Source organism: Camelus dromedarius, chromosome 16, assembly GCF_036321535.1.
Source record: "Camelus dromedarius isolate mCamDro1 chromosome 16, mCamDro1.pat, whole genome shotgun sequence".
NCBI classification, from domain to species: Eukaryota; Metazoa; Chordata; class Mammalia; order Artiodactyla; family Camelidae; genus Camelus; species Camelus dromedarius.
The window spans coordinates 26877374-26892932 of record NC_087451.1 but is presented as its reverse complement, the minus strand read 5'-3'; the positions used below and the strand labels follow the sequence as shown (position 1 = coordinate 26892932).

General features: G+C 47.9%; 1 long non-coding RNA gene across 1 annotated transcript; it reads left to right on the top strand.

Annotated features, from left to right (window-relative positions):
* The first annotated feature begins 299 nt into the window (after nt 1-299).
* On the top strand, nt 300-11047 carry LOC135323134 (uncharacterized). Its single transcript, XR_010384380.1, has 3 exons — nt 300-2432; nt 8014-8369; nt 9926-11047. It is a non-coding gene; the product is annotated as an uncharacterized LOC135323134 (long non-coding RNA).
* Nucleotides 11048-15559: the final 4512 nt, after the last annotated feature.

Genomic DNA, 15559 nt, shown 5'->3' with positions numbered 1-15559 from the left:
CACTCCTCCATCCAGATGGGCTGGGCGGTGCCTCCTGTTGCTCCCACAGCACCTGCCCAGCCAGTGCCACCTCTGCAGGTCCCCTGGTGCTCCAGGGTGGTGCCTAGCCATGGGGTTCATGCGTGGGATGGGCCCTGCCTGTCCCACTGAGTCTTGGCTGTGTGGGCGTGTGGATCTTTGCTCACTGGGCCCCTGTGTGCCCCTCCCCAGTGTGTGCCATCCGAGGGTGAGGGGGGAAGTGTACCTCACCACCAGATGCTATGTATTTATTTACTCTTCTTTCATTTGGAATTGGCAAAATTATAAGGACAGAAAACAGCACAGTGGTTGCCAGGGGTTGTGTCCCCTGAGGGCCACGCGGGGGAGGTTGTGGGGTGATGCAACTGCCCTGCGTGGTCCTTCAGGGGGTATGTGCTCCACACACGTGTGGCCCCACAGCACACCACAAAGAGTGACCATGGCTATGACAAAGTCAAGAACAGCTGGGATGCGGGCTCCCGGGCTGGTGCATGCCGAAGGGAGTCTGGTCTTAGATGGAGGGCAACCCCCCGAAGAGTGGACAGAAAGGAGCTGACCTGGCAACTGTGCAAAGCAGTGCTTTTCCTAAACACCATAAAGAAAGGATGGCTCTACACAGCCGCTGGACTCGGGCTGCTAAGTCTACTTCCCACGGTGGCATGGGTTAGCAGCCTGCACCGGCATGTCCACTAGGACCGAGCAGGTAAACACACTGGGGAAGGGCTGGGCACGGCGGGGCCAGGGTGAACGGTTTACATCCCACTCGCAGACAGACACGAGGCGCCCACACGTCCGCACCTGCCGGGTAGCGTGCAGACCCGTGTTCCCAGCTCTGCCTCTGAGAGGCCTGGGAGCACGTCACACCCCGGGGCAGCCAGCGTGCTTCCTGCCCAGATCTTGGTTTTTAAATACCACCTTCAACGAGAGGAACCAGGACTCCTCAGAGAAACGCCTGATACTAGGGTGGAAGCTGAGAAAATACACGAAGAGCCTTGAGTGCCCTGAGTCCCAGGAAGTGAGGAACTGCTTAAAGGAAAGTATTGGGTAACATAGAGAATAATGCAGTCCAAACGTGACTACAGACACATCTGGCCACAAATCGCTTGTGTAGCGGTTCTTCAGCATGAGTCTGCACTCTTATTGCTGGGAAGGCAGGGTAGCTGGGTGGGCCAGGCTGTCAAGCCCCTTTGCCTCCCCCAGACCACCCCCAATACGCTGCTGAGGTTAGAGGCTGGGACGTTCAGCGCGAAACCTAACAATACTGTGCTGAGAAGAGACGTGTCCTGCCCGAGCACATGCAGTTTCCAGGATTCCTTGTTTCTGTGCTGGAGGCGAGAGAGCTGACCCTCAACTTAGTTTTTCCTTTTTTGCCACAGGACTTGTACTTCAAGGTGATATTTCCACATTTGCCTAAAGGTCAAAAATCTTCCCTGGCATCCGAGGCCTTTGACTGCTGCTGCCCATGTCCCTGGGTGTGTGCCTGACTGTGGCCCCCGGAGCACCTGCCTGGGGTGGTGTGGCCTTTGTCTCAGGCTCATTCATGTGTCTGTGGCCGTGTCTGGGCCAGGCTCACAGCTGAGCCAAGGTCCCTGAGACAGAGGCCAAGGGGCTGAGAGCACTGTGCAGGGGGCAGCGGAGCTGGGGTCCAGTGCTCACCTCGCCAGGCCCCTGCCAGGCACTCACAGCTGCTCTGTTCATAACCCTTGTTACGCAGGAATTATTCACTGGACACTTGTTAGAAAAGGCAAGAAAGACTTTACTTAAGACTGGCAATTGTGGAGAGAAACTGAATTCAACCCCTCATACAATAGGGGCGAGTGAAGGGTTCTAGCCACCGGCCAGGTGAGGGTGGGGATGGAAGTTATGAAGAGGAATTGGTTGAGTGTCGAGGGGGATTCCTTGCTAAGACTGAACTCAGCAGCCAAGGATGAGGCCTGGAGGAGGAGAGGGTGGCAGAGGGGCCTGGTGGGAGTTTGCCTCTGGAGGGAGTCTGCTACCCCCACCACTGCCCCTACCCCAGGGAATAGATCCAGGAACCTGCCAAGGAGAGGACACACTGTGGCTTAAAGTCAAAGCCGGAGACTGACAGGAAGTCTAATGCCCTAAACTCAGAAGGTGTGTCTCCTCCCGGGGTGTATCTGCCCCTCAGCGCTGGTTTCCCTTCATCCCAGTCCCTCCCTCCCTCCCTCCCTCCCTCTCTCTCTCTCTCTCTGATGCTCTCCCGAGCTGTGAGCGGCTGCCTTCTGACCCCTTCTCCATGGTCGTGTCCTCTGTCTGCCTCTCCTTCTGTTTCCACCACAGAATGTGCACCGTGGGTCCCACTCTGCACCCTGACTGACCACAGACCAGAGCAGGTCTGCTGATTAGGTGGACTGCGTTGGACTGCACACCTGTGTGCCTGCTTCCTTCTAAAGGTGATGAGTACAATGTTTTATCTCTTCTCTCTTCAAAGGGAAATCCAAGCCACACAATTAATTTGCCCTTCATGGATTGTACCCTGCTGGAGTCTTTCCACAGGTGGCCTGAGAGGAAGGGGCTCCTGCAGGAGGCTGAGCCCAGCCAGACCATCTCCGCTGCTGCAGACACAGGCACTCAGATAACAGGTGGGGGACAGTTTCCTGGAGGCCACACTGAAACTGTCCCCCTTCCCAGAGGGAAGGCTCCCTAGAGAGATGGCCCATGAATCCCCTCCTCAAAGCCCAGAAGCCAAGTTGAAACTGGTGTCCCCAGGACCAGGCCAGTTTTTCCTGCTTGTCCTGTTTGGGGACCCCAGGCGGCAGCCAGAAACCCAATATGCCAGAGCAGAGAGGGGAGTGGAGCAGGGAGAAGGGAGGGGGAGAAGGGGGCCCCAGGCTGCAGCATCCCAGGAGGTGGGGCAGGGACACAGTGGTGGGGGGAGACGGGAGATGGGGGACCAGCCACTGCTCTGTGCCTTGAGATGGATGGCCCAGCACTAAGCCCCTAAACTTGTCCTCGCCTGGTCCCGGGACCTCTTCTTCTGTGCCCCCACCAGTGTCCTGGGCTGGAGGTGCCCCTGGGCTCACCTCCTTGGTGGTCTCTCCCCCTACTGAGTGCTGTCTCCCCACAGAGCTCCTCTTCCAGCTCCACTGGAGACTCTCCACCAGGACATCCACGGTCACCACTCACGTGTCTTGTCCTAAGAGGGGCCCCCCATCCGCCCGCGAAACCTCGGTCCTCCCATTCAGTGAGAGGCTGCTTTGTTCTTCCAGGTGCTCAGGCCAGAACCTCGCTGTCACGCTCCACTTGGCTCTTTCTCACAAACCTCATGTCCATTCTGGAGTTCTTGCTGGCTCTGCTTTACACACTGTATTCCAAACCCACCACTCAGTCACGTAGCACCACCACCCTGCCCCCCGCTGGCCTAAGCTGCTTCACTGGGGCCTGGGTTGTTGGACAGGGCCTCCTGGCCTCCCTGTTGGCTTCCTGCCACCCACAGCTTTGTTCTCCACTCCAGCAGCCAGAAGGTAGGTCATGACACTCTTCTCTCATCTCACATGTAATGAAATTCGAAGTCTTCACAATACCCAGGAGGCCTGCATGCCCTCTGCCCCCTCTGTCCTCACTGCCCTGCAGATACTCTGGGCTCTGGCTCCCCGCAAACAAGCACCCCCCACCTCAGGGCCTTTACACGTCCCATTCACCTGGATGAAAGCATGTGCATGGCTGGCCCCACTTCATTCATACCAAAGCTCACATCTTACTTTCTTGTCTATGATCAGTCTCCTTGCAAGAACCGGAGCTCCCAGGACACAGGTGCCTCATTTCCTCCTGCTTTCCCCAGCACCTGGGGTGACAGCCAGCACATAGTAGGTGCTCAGTGACATGAGTTACGACTAAAGTAGTGAATGGTCAGGACCTCAGTGTGGGGATGCTGCCAGCCTCAACCTCTGGAGCCTGGGTCCTGGCTGGAGGGGTGTGTCCTGAGCCCCGCCCTCTGTTCTGGACAGGTCCCCCAGGCAGCCCCTGTCCCTGCCCCACTACACAGACCACCCAGCTGCTTCCTTGGACCTTTGTACGTGAAGCCCCACCTGACTTCTGAGCAAACCCTCTTTTCTTCCATTTAAACCCTCTTCTACCTCCTGGCAAAGCTCACTTAATGGTCCAAATGTTTATCAACAGGGCTCTCAGCTGGAGTGTACTGCATCGCTGCTGTGTCTGGGGAGCATATGGGGCAGCTCTGCAAAAGGGCTCGTGCTAGACAAGCACCAGTTCAAGGCAGAGCTGCACGCACTGGCCCCCTTTTCCAAAGGGGAGCAGGTCCTCCTTGGTGTGCCCTGCTCTGAGACCCCAGTTGGGAGGGGGCTATTGATCAGCCAGCAGCAGTCCCTCCTCTGTCTGGGCCTTGCTGATGGAGATGGGACCCCTGTGGGACTGACTGCCCCCTGCTGTTCTGGGCCCCACCCCACCCACCCTTTGCCCTGGTGATGTGCTGTGTCCAGCAGGTGGGAAGCAGCAGCCGTGCGTACAAAGAGCAGTGCTTTCCTTTGCTGTGGGTCCTGGCCTGCGAGTGCCGAGAGGGTGCTCCGGCCAGCCTGGGTGCCTGAGTGTGATGAGCTGAGTCCTGCATCTCCAAGAAGGACATCGTGTGCTGTTTAGGCCACTCACACTTGCTGTCTTTTCTGCATGAAGAGGATGTCGAGGGCCTTCATTATTGTCCAGCGGGTGCTCTCACCCCCCACTGCGCCCCACGTGCCAAGTTCCTGGAGGAGGAGACTGTTGGAGAGTCATCCTCCTCCTTGTGTGCTGGGCATAGTTCCAGGAGGGGTACCGTGCGGCCTGGGGGCACAACGATGGGTAGGGGATTTGCGTTTCCAGCTGGACGTCTACTGTGCACCATGCCATGTGTGTGTTAATGTTCTTGCTTGTCAGAGACCCTCATCCCCCAAATGGAACTCCAAGGCACAAAGTAACTCTCCCAGGATCCCATGGCTGCTGGCTACACCCCCGGGGTTGGCTGCCTCTGTTAAAGCCACTTCTAGTTCCAAGCTCAGAGCACCTCACTAAAGCTGACCATTAGGGTCCAAAGCCTTCCCTGACAAAGCTCATAGCAGGAGAGAGAAGACAGCACAAACCAATAAACCATAGCAACAGCCAAACACAACTGTAGCACAGAGGGAATGCACGAATGGGCCTACCCAGCCTTTGCACGATTCAGAGCTTGGCCTTGCTCTTTCCTCTGCTGCCACCCAGTGCCCCCACTGAGAGGCTGACCAGAAACCACATGAATTTCCTTCAGCCTCAGCTCAGCATTTTTGGGATCACGTAACCCTTTGAGAATCTGCTTAAGAGTGGGAAAAGCTTTCTTCTCAGGAAAATGCACATGTCCAAGTTTGTGAAAACACCTGTAGAGGTACTCCAAGGATGCTAGATAAAGATCCCCCTGTTTAGAATTAAATTTTAGACCAGGATTGGTGTTTGTACTCTCTGGCCATCTACTCCATTTCCTGAGGCCCGGGGGGTGAAGAGCAAAACCTCCCAGCTGAATGAACTGCGATGTGGTCAGAGCTGCCTGGGGTGGGACCACAGCAGAAATCCAAGAACAGATCCCTGATTATATAAAAACATACTTGATGTATTGGGGCCCTTCAAATCCATGAAAGAAAGGGTAGACGACTTTATGAATAGCATTGGGATAAATGCTTGCTAATTCAGCTGTTGCTCCTTAATAAACCACCCCAAATCTTAGTGGCCTAACACAATCATTTATTTGCTCACGATTCTGTGGGTGGATAGTTTGGGCTGGCTCAATAGGACAGTGATTTTGCCGGCTTCTCCTGGGCTCACGTGAGCGTCCTGGTAGTTGGCACGCTCCTCCAGGATGCAGCGGGCTCACGTGAGCTTCCTGGTAGTTGGCACGCTCCTCCAGGATGCAGCAGGCTCACACACGCTCCTCCAGGATGCGGCAGGGTCACGCATGCTCAGCTAACATGCGGCAGGTTGGCTCTGGCTCCTTCACATAGCAGCTAGTCTCCAAAGAGTGATCAAGCAGCCAGAGAGATCAAGTCCCAATGTGCAAACACTTCTCAGCCTCTGTGCATCACATTTGTGATATCCCATTGGCTAAAGTGGTCAAACCCAGATCCAGTGAGAAGACAGCATTGTGGGTGTTTGTAGAAAAGGTCTCTGGCAGAGGAAACAGCGACATGAGCCCTGAAGACACATCACTTTCAGGGATCAGCCAGCACCCTACTCATGTGGGGCAGCTGAGGGCAGAGGTTGGGATTTGGTCAGAGGAGGTGGGGAGGGGTGGGGCCTCTGCAGGGCTTGAGGGCCCTGATGAGCTTGTGGCTTTTATTCCCAGTGCTGTGGGAGCAGAAGGGGAACAGGTTGACCTGGGTGCTAGCGGGCCCCTCTGGCTTGTGTGTTGAGATTAGACTGAGGTGCCAGAGTGAAGCTTCTGCAACAACGCAGGTGAAAAGGGGTGGTGGGCCCTGAGTATCTGGTGAGATGGAAACAAGTGATCGATTCTGGATCGACCTTGTAGGATTTCCTGATAGACTGGATGTGGGGTGGAGGGAAAGAGAAGATGACTCCAAGGTTCTGGCCTGAACGACTGAAAGATAGAGCTGCCCTCCTTGGAGATGGCAAAGCCTGGAACAACAGGTTGGGGGTGAGTTTCTGGAGCTCAGTTATGGCCATGGATGTTGGAGTAGAGATGTTGAGTGGCAGGTGGACCCATAAGCCTGAGGTCATTGAAATGGCAGTAGCTTGATCTTGGAATTCCTAGCCTCCAGAACTGTGAGAAATAAATTTGTGTTGTTTGTAAGCTCTTTTATATTAATTTTTTTGTCTTCTTGATTTGATAAGGACTAAAATGATATAGTAACACTGTTTTTTTGTTCGGCTTGCTTTTCATTGTATTACCTTCAGTTTTGGAGATATATATATTATATATATATATAATATATATATGGTATATACAAATTGATGAATATTTTATCCATATTATATATAGTAAGGAAAAATTAAACATTAATCATTAAGAAATTAATTATTTTGAAATTATCTTTGGCCCTTTTATTCAACAAGTATCTCTTGAGCACTGCCCTTTTTCTCATCAGTAAAGTGCCACAGTGTTGACTCTGGGTTGCACGCTCCCAGTTTTTCATCCTGATGGTGTCACTGATGGCATACTTTATCTAAATTCTGTATCTTGTGCCAGTTTTGCTACTCATGCAGTAACTTGTGATTAACTCTGAGGTACTATCTGCTACTATGCCCTATGTCTAACTTTATGTTCGCAGATGTAATGCTTGCCATGTAGCCTTCCTATAAATTGCAAAATGTGTACTTAAAAAAACTTTTTATGATAAAGCAGTAATTCTGTAATTTATGGTAGAAATTTTGGGAAATATATGAAAACATACAGGATAAAAAAATTTTTTAAGTATATAAATCCCTGCAGCCAAAAAAGTCCCCTGTTAATGGTTTAGTATATTTCCTTCTGGTATTCTTCTATATTTACTTTTCTGCATTTTCGAAATCTTTCATAACGAACATGCTTTCACATTTGTGATCAGAAAACAGACATTTGCAGTTACAGTAGAGTCCTTTCATGCTCTTTGCAGGCTTGGCCAGAGACAGAAAATGATAAAGTAAACAGCAGGAGAGGTGTCCCCACTGCCACTGCTGCAGTGGCCCTGAAACGGGGATCTGATTGTTCTCAGTGGCTGCAGTCCTTCGTGGGTCTGCTCCGCTCCATATCTTCTTCACTTCACAATCCAGGCCGCCTGAGCTCTTGGCAGATTAAAAATGAACATAACGTACCTCTGGATGGCTTGTGAAGTGTCTGCTGAGAAATGCCAAATATGACATTCACTCATAAAAATTCCTTAATATTAACTAATACGCAGGCCTTCGTTCCATTGTCCCCGATGGTCTCAAAAATATCCTTCACGATCTGTTAGAAACAGTATCCAAAGGACCACAGCGTCCTCTAATGTCTAAAATTTCTGCACTGTCTTTCCTTCCCAGGGCCTTGCGGTCGGGCGCGGGGAGGCCGCTGTCTGGCGCACCGCAGTCCGCAGGAGCGGAGCGTCTGCCGGCACCCCTGACCTGGAAGGCAAGCTTCTGCATCCCGCACAGTGGAAGGGAGCGGGTGGCGGCAGTTACCATGGAGATTCCGGCCTGCGGCCCTGATTGGCTGAGACGCCTCCGGCACCGCCCCCTTGGCCCGCGGGATGGGTGACGGAGGCAGAGATTTCCCGGGGACTTCTGGGAAAACGGAGGTCCCTGAGGACGAAGGCGGAAGCGGCTCGGCCCGAGGCATTCTGGGAGGCGCAGTCAGCCGCAGTCGCGGGAGGGCTGTGTGGGGCTCGGCTACCCGTGAGGTGAGTGAGGCCTGGGGCGCTGCTGGGAGCAGCGGACGCTCCGAGCTGGGGCCTGGCGGGGAACGGGACCCCGGGAGCGCCGGAGGCCCCGGAGGCGCAGAGGAGGCGGCGGGAAGGAATTTCGGGAAGAGAATTGCTTGCGGGGAAGTCTGAGCGGAGCCAGAGTTTCGGTGACAGCCGCTTTGGGGCAGTGAGCCAAACTTTAACATTAGGACTGCGGCTTTAGCCCTCTAGATGGTGAGCCTTTGCTGCAGTGTTTGCTTGGAGACCCCAGATTTGATTTGAACAGCTGTATCTTTGGAGGACTTGTGAAGTACTTGCATTTATGTGAACATTAGAATCTACATCTTCCCAAGATTTTCTTAACACTTGCTGAAAAGTATTCGAGTATGCAAATCTTTATTTAATTAAGGAAGCAAAGTATTGGCTTCCATAATCTGTTAAAAAGGAAAGAGTAACGGTTCTGCAGTGCCTTACCTCGGTATGTCTCTTTGTGCCAGAACATCTCCTGTGCTATGACTGGTGGAAGTGCAGTTGCTTCTGGTTAGTGATTCCACGCAAAAGCGGACTGTGATCTTAGATCACTTTACTTAGGTCCATTTCCAACCACTCTGATAACAGTCCCTGCAAGTCTATTTGTGTGCCTTCTCTAGTACTGTCTCTTGTCTCTTCTGTTGGCCGGAGGACAGTAGATCGTTATCCTTCAACACAAAGACTTTATTGATAGTGCTAGTGCTTTAAATTTTTCAAAATATTTACATGATTGATAGTTGTGATTTTGTTGCATATTGTCTTTTCCCATGAGCAGGATTCCTAGTTTCTAAAATTAGTCTCAAACCAGGAAAGAGAATTGCGGAGGTCTGGTGAGATACTGAGATCTCTAGAGGCACTTATTCAGATGAGGGATGAATCTATACGTGCAATTTAGGTGTGAATGTTTAGGAGGAGAAGAGTCTCTAAAATGTTTGCCCAAGGAGCTTTCCTTAATGCCTTAAGTTCTGCTGTTCTGTTCAGATTTGGACCCACTCAGCTATTGCTCCTTTCTGCTTTGCTTTTTCAGGTGCTGTTTTACATTCCTCAGCAGCTTCTCTGCATGTGCTGCTATTTTTTCTTGTTGTTCATTTTCTGATACTGCTTTGCATCCCCTTCATTATTTGTCTTTTGAGCTGGTACCTGTCTTCTCTCATCGGCGCTCTGTTGAGTCTCTGCTAGTAGAGTAGACAAAACCTAATTCAGTTTCTGAATTACATTTTTAGGTTAATTATATAACATCTCTAGTTGTAAACTTGTTTATCTTTAAAATGAGAAGGTTAAACTTTTACATTAAAAAAATTTTTTTTTCGGCTTTCAGGGTCTGGGACATTGTCTGTTGGGGCAGCCTCTTTCATGCCACGTCTACCTCTACTTATCTCTGCTCCACTGACTCAGCATTTTCCCAGATTACAAGGTGGTTAATATGCATTCTGATTTTAGTAAGGCTATTTTCCTTCTCCTGAGTGCAGTTCCCCAATCCCAACACAGAAAATATGTTCTTATACTTTTTTTATTCCCCTCAGATTTGAAGACCAGAGCAGATACCAAAGAGAAGACCATTAGAATATACTGTTGAGTGAGCAGCTCCTTCACTATCATCGTGGAAAGGCTCAGAAGGGATGTGTCCAAAGGATATTTATTTGAAGAAACCTGTGAATATGAGGCCAAGGTAGTAAAGCAAAAGGAGAAATCTATAGGCAAAATTTCAAAAAAAATCTCTTGCCCAAACCACTGGTTTTCTGCCAATAATAGTTGCCCATGAAGAAATATCTTTTGAGGAAAATGGGCATACTTTTAATGATTTTGAGAGAAATTTTGATCTAAGATCTAAAATTATTCCACTGCATGTTACTCCTTCAGAAGAACTACAAAAATTTGATCCATTTGGGAAACGTGTCAAATGGAACCTATCTCCAATTAAAAGTCAAAGAACTTTTAAAAAGAAAACTCATAATTGTAGTGAATGTGGAAAAAATTTCAGTGACCGTTCAGACTTCCTTTGTCATGAGAGAATTCATACTGGTGAGAAACCTTGTAAGTGTGATGACTGTGGAAAAGCATTTAGCCAGAGTTCATCTCTTACTGAACATCAGAGAACTCATACTGGAGGAAAACCCTATAAATGTAAAGTTTATAGAAAAGCATTCACTGTAAATTCATCTCTTGTGCAACATCAGAGAATTCATACTGGGGAGAAACCTTATAAATGTCATGAATGTGGAAAAGCCTTCAGTGACTGCTCATCCTTTATTCAACATCAAAGAATTCACAGTGGAGAGAATTCAAGCCGGAGTGAAACCCTGTAAATGTAATGATTGTGGGAAGGCATTCAGACGAAGTACACACTGTACCCAGCACCAGAGAACTCATACTGGGGAAAAGCCTTACAAATGTAACGAGTGTGGAAAACATTCAGTGCCCACTCAACGTTTATACAACACCAAAGGATTCACTCTGGAGAAAAACCCATGTAGTTAATGTGGGAAAACTCATCCCTTACTAAACACCATTGAATTCATACTGGAGAGAAACCTTATGAATGTAATGAACGTGGTAAAACTTTTAGCCCCAGCACTCATCTTACTCAGCGTCAGAGACTCCATACTGGAGAGAAACCCTGTAAATGTGATAAATGTGGAAAAGCATTTGGTAGCAGTTCAGTCCTGATCAGACACCAGCTGCTTCACACTTCAGAGTCATCCTAATGATGCTGCAGTTTTGTGGGCTACTTCATCATTTCATGATCCACTCTTTCTTTTTGGTCATACGTCTCTTACCCGTGCCACTCACTCTTCATACAATGATAATCTCAGGAATGCTGTGCTCCTGGGATAAAGTAAAACATTACATGATATTCGAAATCTTCCACACCAAAGTGTCGGAAGCAGCAGTTTCAGTACATTATACCGGTTCTCATACATCTGTGCTAGGGCTGCGTGGTTGGTACCCCATCTCCCTGAAAGTCTCCTTTAAACCCTAACCCATTTTTTTTAAGATAACCAAGAGGAAAGGCTGCCTTCTGTTACCATGGGCTTCTGAATCACATCTCTTAGGTCCTGATTTATCTTTCATTTCTGAAATTCTTCACTTTGTGATTGTTAAAACAACAATGTGACTCATTTATATATTCAGCCATATTTCCCAGCTCTTTTCTCTGCCTGCCCCAAAATACCATTGGTTTATCAGGCTGAGATTAAGTATGAGTAATGTAAAATACTACAGTGTCCCTGGGAGTCAGTCCTTCTTGACTCTTTTGTGTCCACTTAAGTCCTTTCAACCCAGTCATCTAGAAGATTCAACCATCGGAAATGCTCAATAATCTTTTAAGACTCCAAAGCAAGTCAGACTGGCTGCACCTTTCCAGCCATCCAAGAACCCATATGTTCCTTTCCATTCAACCTTGACCTTACCACCTGCTTAAATTTACCACCACTACTACCCATGTATTAGTCCCAGATGAAGGAATTTGTATTCATACTATTTCTTAACTCACCATCAACATAGCTGACTAGGCTTCTTGTTAGACTGGATCCAAAGATCAAATCTGGGAACTGGCTTCTCACTTCTATACCCTGTAACACACAGTGACTGTACATCACTGGTAATCAATCAACCCTGGGGACAGAACTAAGAAATGGCACTGTTCCTCAGAATGAGCAGAGTGAACTCTGAGAGTGGAACTAGATCTGTAGTTAACTTAAAAATATCATTATGCCTTTTAGACTCACTGTTAGGGCAGTTACTGCCCAAACTAATTGTGCTGACCTGTTTTGCACTTTGGAAACCTGCTTCGCATGACTTTAATATTTTTATCTTGGCCTCCTCAGTTGGTATTTATCAGCTCTCCTTCAGTCTTGCTTTCTGGTCACTTTACTTTGTGTCCGGCTCCTGCTATGGACTTCCCATTCTTAGGTAATGGTGATTTTATCAGCCAACTGGTCTTAATTTTAGGTGTGCTCCCACTGGTTATTGCTGTTAGATTTTTAGCTTTTCTCTGGCCTCCAGCTGCTTATTAACATTTTCAGCATGATTCCTCCTGATGAGCTTTTTATTGCCCTAGTTACCCAGCACTAAATACACATTGTAGTAGAGCTTGGTGTTTGTGCTACTAAACTGTGAACTCCTTCAGGGCGGGGACCTTGTTTAATTCATCTTCGGTTCTCTGTTCTCCAGTAGACTGGCCCAGAGTTATTGCTCAGTAAAAACTTTTTGAATTGATGATACATCTTCCCAGTTACCACTTACACAATCCAGTTGGACACATTTTTATTGGAAGTCTTTGAAGTTGTATCTCCTTGGGCTCGGTCTGTGCACACCTTGGCACGGCACGTGTGGGAGGTAGAAGTCAGTGTGAAGGGCTACAATACAGTGGTTAAGAGCTTGGGCCCTGAAGTCAGAATGCCCAGGTTCGAGATCCAACCCTGGCATCTACAGGTGGCTTCTGCTGCTGCTTTTCTTTTCTTTTTTTAACTTTTTTTAAAAATTGAGTTATAGTCATTTTACAATATTGTGTGCTGCTTCTTTTCTTTACACTTCATTTGACTAATTTATGCAGTTGGGATAATATAGTATCTGCCTTAGAGGGTTGTGAGTATTGCATGAAGTCATGCTTTTGAGGTATTTAGCACAGAGCCTATCACATAAGAATGACTCATTACCTGGTTTTGTCTGGACTCTGTATACTTGCCTGGTGACTGATGTGTCTCCTGGTCTAGATCCAGAATGTCAGCTAATATCTTGCTTTTTCCATTTCCAATATCCTGCCTTCTCTCAGTGGTATGTTGTTATTACTCATTGTTTAAAATTGGCTTGAATCCTTAAAATTTTCCTTTGAACTCGCTGCCTCTTCTGAGCGCCAGTTTCCTATTTGCTGCTTAAATTCTTAAATGAGTAGTTTCAGCTCCTGACCTAGCTTCCCTTGTTTGACAAATCCCTTTACTTTTAACATAATGTTTGTTACTGTTTTCTATTCTTTGCGTTTGTTGTTTCTTCCATCTTTTTCTGCCTTCTCTGGTTTTGATTGAGTGTTTTATGATTCAATTTAATCTCTTGTAGTACATTAATTATATGTCTTTTAAAAACATTTTAGTGGCCTTAGAGCTTGCAATATACATTTTAAAGTAGGTGCACCTTTAAGTAAAATGACACTGCCTCACAGGTAATGCAGGCATCTTATACCAGAGTAGCCCCATCCTTTGTGGCATTGCTGTTGTCTGCCTCCCTTATACGTGTACTTTTGAGACAGGAAGGGGGCAGGGCACAGCCATTCAAGGAATGCCACGGAAATTCACATCAAAATGGTGAAAGATTCAGCCCCCAGCAGGCCCTGAGGCTCAAGATGATGGGAAATTTCACTTCTAGCAGATCTTGAGCTTCATTATAGGCCGACTGTAATGTATCAGCAGGGTGAATAACACGCCCACAGGCACCGTGGCCGTCCCAAGGCTGGCCACAGAAGGTCAGAGTGGGAAATGGCCAACTTCCTGGGAACCCCAGCCCCTTCCCCAGGCCACTTAGACTGGCCCTCCACTTATTAGCACATGAAGCCACCAAGCCCATAAATACTGGCAACATGGCACCTCGCCGCCACCTCTCTCTCTTTCTTCTGAGACGGCCCGCTCTCTGTCTATGGAGTGTGTACCTACTTTTAATCTGAGCACCCAGCCCCCACACCTCGTGGCCTTTCTCTTGCCTTTCAATGTCTCTCTGAATAAATCTACCTTTACTCAGCTGTGGCTCGCTCTTGACTTCTTTCCTCTGCGAAGCCAAGGACCCACGCTTGGCGGGGCACATCCCAGGGGCTCAACGTGGCCCTCCTCACGCCCCACATCTGTTTTCCTGCATCACTTTGATCACCCAGTATATTGTTAGTATTGAAATAAACAGTTATCTTTGCGATTAAGACAATTTTTTATTTTACCCTTTTAACATTTTTCCACTGATGCGCTTCATTTCTTGATGTTGATCAAAGTTTCTGAACTAAATAATTTTTCTTCTCCCTGAAGAATTTTTTTTTCTTTAAACATTTGAAAGGACAGATGTGCTGGCCGTGAGCACTGTTGGTTTTTGTTTGTCTGAGAAAGTATTTCTCCTCACCTTTGAAGGGTGATTTCACTGTACGTAGAATTCTAAGCTGATGAGTTTTTCTTTCAGCACTTAGTTTTGTTCTACTCTCTTCTTGCTTGCTGGCACATTTTCTGATGAGAAGTCCACTGAGATTCTTACTCTTGTTCTTCTTTATATGCATTGTGTTTCTGTGGTTTCAAGATATTCTTTGGCTTTTTTTTTCTTTTTTAAGTTGAATGTGATGGGTCTAGGAGTAGTTTGTTTGGTATTTATCTGGCTTGGTGTTCTCTGAGTTTTCTGTGTATAAGACTTGGTGTTAGCCATTCATTTTGGAAAGTTCTCAGCCTTTATTACTTCAAATATTTATTCTGCCCAGTTTTCCCTTTCTTCTGGTCTTCCAAATGCATGTATATGTCATCTTTTGATTTTGGCCCACAGTTCTTGGATGTTCTGGGTGTTTTCTTCTTTATTTCTCTTTGCATTTCAGCTTGGGAATTTCTGTTGACCTGTCTTCTGAGGACCTTGAGTCCTTCCTAGGACAAGTTGAGTGTACTGATGAGCTCACCAAAAGGTTTCTTGATTTCTGTCACTGCGTTCTTTCCATTGCATTTCTTCTTGATATTTTTCAGAGGCTCCATCTCTGTGAACATAACCCATCTGTTCTTGCACATTGTCCAGTTTTCCCACTAGCACTCTTAACATATTAATCATAGTGATTTTAAATTCCCCGTCTGAAAATGCCAGTGTCTGTGCCTGGTGTTAGTCTGGTTGTGATACTGCTTGGTCTCTCCACAGTGTCCTCTTGCCTTTTAACATGCCTTGTAATTTTTTGTTGAAAGTTGGACATATGACTGGGTAATAGGAACTGAAGTAGAGGGGCCTTCAGTGTGAGATGTCATGTGACTGCTAAGAGTTGGGCTGTGTTTAATGTTTGGTGTAGCTGTAAGTGTTGGACACTTCAGTGTCCTCTGGTGTCCTTATTTTTGTCTCATGTTGTCTTTGGATTTCTCTAGAGACTTTTGTTGCACAAGTCTGAGTCCTGGCCTTCTCTCAGCTGTGGTCCAGTGTTAGTCTGCTGGAGCCTGTCGGTG